This window comes from Chenopodium quinoa, unplaced genomic scaffold (assembly GCF_001683475.1).
Source record: "Chenopodium quinoa cultivar QQ74 unplaced genomic scaffold, ASM168347v1, whole genome shotgun sequence".
Lineage (NCBI taxonomy): Eukaryota > Viridiplantae > Streptophyta > Magnoliopsida > Caryophyllales > Amaranthaceae > Chenopodium > Chenopodium quinoa.
Genome location: NW_018742523.1, coordinates 682300 through 687012, shown reverse-complemented (window position 1 = coordinate 687012; position 4713 = coordinate 682300).

The following is a 4713-nucleotide window of genomic DNA, read 5'->3' as shown; positions in this document are numbered from 1 at the left end:
AGTTCGGGTTTCGGGTCAAGTTCGGGTTTTGGGTCAATTTCGAGTCAGGTCATTCGAGTCGGGTCACTTCGGGACATCGGGTCATGTTCGGTCTAGTCGGGTTAGTTCGGGTTCGGGTCATTTTCGGGTCAACTTTCGGGTTACGGGTCGGGTCATTCGGTCGGGTCAATCAAGTCAGGTCAGGATTGCCAGGTCTACTATAAGCCTCTTAGCATCTACAAAATTATATATAAAAAAAAAAAGGGGCTCTCATTATCATCTCCAAAATAAATCAAATCCCGTCATTGGATTCCAACAGTATAAAATTATGATACCAACGGAAAGTTATCGTCACAAATTGACTGATACAAATATCTATGGCTAATTACAGAAACATGTTCCCTCTTCACATGTAAGATGCAAATAACATGGCAGAAAAAAGTTCAAGATGAGTTGACAGATTTTACAGGATACTTGCAAATTATGTAACTAAGCACAGCAACTGCTACCTCAGAAACAAAAATCTGATCACATCTCATATTCAAGTGTTTGACCTTCACTGCCCTTTCCCTAAATAAATACTTTTGAATTTGTTTAATCTTAATTGCTTTCAATATCAAATTCAAGACCAAAAGCCAAAGAAGACAACCACTTTGACACGAGACAATTTCGATAGTCAATACTTTGTACTATGCTCACATAACAAGCCACTAACTTTACAGTAAAATTTCTTTCACAAAAAAGCTCTAATTTATAATCAACTTAAAGAAGAACTAATTTACTAAAGTGTTTCCCAACCAATTCAAACATCATTTAAAATGAAGCAAATTCAATACGATTTAGCTTCAAATTATACTCTTTTAACTGCTAAAGTTAACATAACCTTAATAACACTTATCTCCTTCCCAACCTCACTTCACTCCTTTAATTGAACTTTCTATTTCAGGAATCAAGACATTTATTTTCTGAACATCTCAAAATAGTCTATCACTATTATTTCCAATTCGACCCAAAAGAGTAATGATCCAAAACTAGATGACTCAAAAATATTTTTTTTGCGTCTTTCTTAAACTATGTAGTAAAACAGCAATAATAGCATAATCTCAACTATATTCTTAATTTTTCCATACAATATCAATAAATCAAGAAGATATCAAACTCAACCAAATATATTTTGTTACTCTGAAGTAAAGGGTATACAAATTTACAATTATAACCATTTATTTCTGTATAAATTTTCATTATTCCACAAAAAAAAAAAAAAAAAAAAAAAAAAAAAATGATAAAGTACAAAACTTAAAAGCATAAAAGAAGAGGGAAAAAGAGAAAAACCAAAGATGGTGTTGGTAGGATTGTTTCCGGCTTGGTTGGTGGCAGCCTCGCCAACGAGACGCTGCGTATCGTTGAACGCGACCCAAGACGGCGTCGTACGGCTGCCTAATTCATTGGTGTATGATCTCAACGCGGTCTTGTTGTGGGGACCATGCTCCGACGCATGGGTAAGTGGTCCCGAGATCGATTCCTATTGCCGGCAATAATTTTGCTTCTTTTCCTCCGTTCATCTTCCAAACTCATTGTATCTTTCACGGTTTCACCCAACCTCTTTGTTTCAATTTTTCAAATGGTGAAAATACGTACTATAATTTTTTTTTATTTTTTTATTTATTCCAGCTATTTCACCAAATGTTATTAAACACTTTAAAAATCATCAAATGTCATCGGACTTTTCATAATTCACCAAATACCACCGAGTGTCATTAATGACTAACGGAGTTATGTCATGTAGAGGTGTTTAAAAATACCCGACCCGACTCAATGACCCGATGTAAAATAGTAGGATATTTTTTTTTAAAAAAAAAAACAATTCTTCGGGTCGATACCCGGCCCAAGAAATTTGTGTATCTCCCGGGTCGAGACATGGGCCAGTCTGCAGTTAATTTTTTTTCACCTATAATTTTTTTCTTTTTCTAGACTCTTGTGTAGTTAGGGTTTATTTGTTTTCATCTATTCCCCTTTTTTGTAGTCGTCTACTCCATCTCTCTCCTCTCCTTAATTCTCAGTATTCATCTCACATTCTCCAATTTCTTTCTCTCAATCTTGCCTCTGTTGGTTAATATTGCTCCTAAATGATTTGAATTCGTGACTCATGGCTTAAAGAAGAGAGATAAGGGTTGGGTTGTTCATCTTCTCAAAGGATTTTAACCAAGAATATCTCCAAATCCCAAAAGACGTAGGACAACATCAACGGCAATCTCGACTAGATGCATCAGATTCAATTCTTCAATAGATCTCGTGATTCACGCCGTTGATCTATTTCACTTAGTTTCAGAAAGTTGGGCCACATTTTCCTCCACTAATTTGATATTAAGTGTTGTTTCACAATAATATAAAGTGAATTGGTTTTTTTTTTTTTTTTTTTTTTTTTTTTTTTTTTTTTTTTTTTTTTTTTTTTTTTTATTTACAGAATGCCTTTTACTACATTGTTTATCTATATTCACTTTTGGCAGTAAATTATCAACCCAACTAATTTGGGTACCCATTGACCCGACTCGAGAAAATTGAGTACCCAAAATCCGGGTACCCGGTTTTCTCGGGTCGGGACATGGGACGTGTTTAGAATAATTTTACCCTGCCACGTGGCCCAATCAGAAGGTGACACGTGTCAGCCCCACATTGGTCTAAAATGGACCAATCCCTGCTTGACATGTGTCATTCCCTAAATCAAGGGAAAAGACGGCCTTCAGGCCCAAATCCCGAGAATGCCGCCAAACGCCGCAGCCCATCAATGATTAGGGTTCAGTAACCTAATCAGGGGCACAATTCCCGAAGACCCTATAAATAGGGAGATGTCCCTCATTTTGAGGGCACGTTTTTTATCATTTATTGCACACTTATCTTTGATAGAGACATCCTGAGCTTGGAATCCGAGCAGATCCCTACCTAAATTTCCGCACCTTTTTTCTCCCTTCAAGTTTCTAACTTGTGCGTCGGAGGCGGAGCACCACCCAACTGGTGTCTCCGTTTGTTTTGCAGGTACAGCTCACCCCGGATCAGTGTTCGTGTTGTAACTCTCCCGAGGGACAAAAACACCCAAAACATTTGGCGTCGTCTGTGGGGAGAGTACCTCGAAGATGGTTCAAGAGTTTGTACCCCGTAACCGTCTGGGCGAAGACCCAGAAGTCTTTACAGACCATGAGGAGGATGAGGATCCTTAGGTCGAAACCTCCACAGCCGAAGACGGCTCTCTCAGAGTCAAGCGAATCCGGCCCAGAGAGACTCTGGAGCGGGGCGCCTCCCAGGCGGGTCCGAGCAGACCCACTGGGCAGCCGGAAGGGGCAACCCAAACGGCAACTGGATCAGCCCCTGTCACCCGAGACGAACTCATGAGGTTCATGACGAGTTTCATGGGTGAAATTACAGAGCTGATCACCAAAAGCAGGGCTGCCCCGAGTAAAGGTCAGTCGGCGAAGAAGACTCCTCCAGAGAAGGGGAAGTCAGTCAGAAACCGGCAGCCCACTCCCCATCCAAAGGAGAAGGCAGCCGGGACCATTGATTGGTCAAAAATTCTACTTCCTGGGGGGAACACCAATAACACTCGCCGGCCTCAGCAGCCGGTGAGAAGTAAAAAATCAACTCTTGATGCCCGGGAGATTATTAAGAGGAAGAGAAATCAATCGATGTCTGAGTCGGCTTCAACGTCGAACTTTCCAGACAGTTTCAACAATATTTCTGCAGGGAGTGCACCCTCCTTGCATGAGAGTTAGACAGGCGGTAATACCGTCCATTCTGGCCCTCATATGATTGGAAATGTACCGTATGTGCCTACTCAGGCTTACGGACAGTATCCTCCTCACTTCATGCCGCCGACCTTCTTTGGGGGTCAGACGGCATACCCTAATGTCCAGCCACTGGACTGGCAGCTCCGTCTGCTGCGCCTGGGTGAACAACCTTCTGCGTTCACTCGGGAGATAACCGAGGCGGCTCAGCCGGCCAAGGTTAAGAACGTGTTGGTTGGTACCTATGATGGTACCACCAATCCAGAAGACCACCTCATGGCTTACACCAACCTCATGTACCTGTAGGGGTTGGATGATGCCACTTGGTGTCGCTGTTTCCCGGCTACATTGAAGGGCATTGCCCAACAATGGTTTGGCAATTTGCCGGCCGGGTCCATCGATAGCTTCAGGAAGCTCGCCATCCTGTTTGCTTCCTAGTTCTCAATGAACATCCCTGCTAAGAAAACAAGTCTTGATTTGAGCACTGTTAAGCAGGGAGAGAGAGAAGGGCTGCACTCATATTTCAGGCGGTTCAATCTGATAAGAATTCGGATTTAAGGACTGTCTGACAAGGTAGCTTTTACAGACTTTTTTAAGGGTCTGAGAGACGGGTCGACTTTTAAGTTCGACCTCGTCAGAAAAGGGGCTTTCACCCTACAGGCGGCCCTGAGGGAGGCGGAAAGCTACATTCAAGCTACCGACCTCTGCTCGCCTGGTAGCCAGTCGGACTCTAAGAATTCTGACAAACAGAAAGACAGCCGGTCAGCTCAGCCGGCCAAAAACAAAGAAGAGAGCAAGAAACGAAAAGAAGTCTGGGCGGTCACTGACTCTGACCAGCCGTCCCAGAAGAAAAAGAAAGAGTTTAAACCGTACGTCCCCAAGTACAAGTTTAACAAAGACTGCAACTCCATCCTCATGGAGGTAAAGGACCGGCTGTCCGTTGAGAAGCCGAATCCTA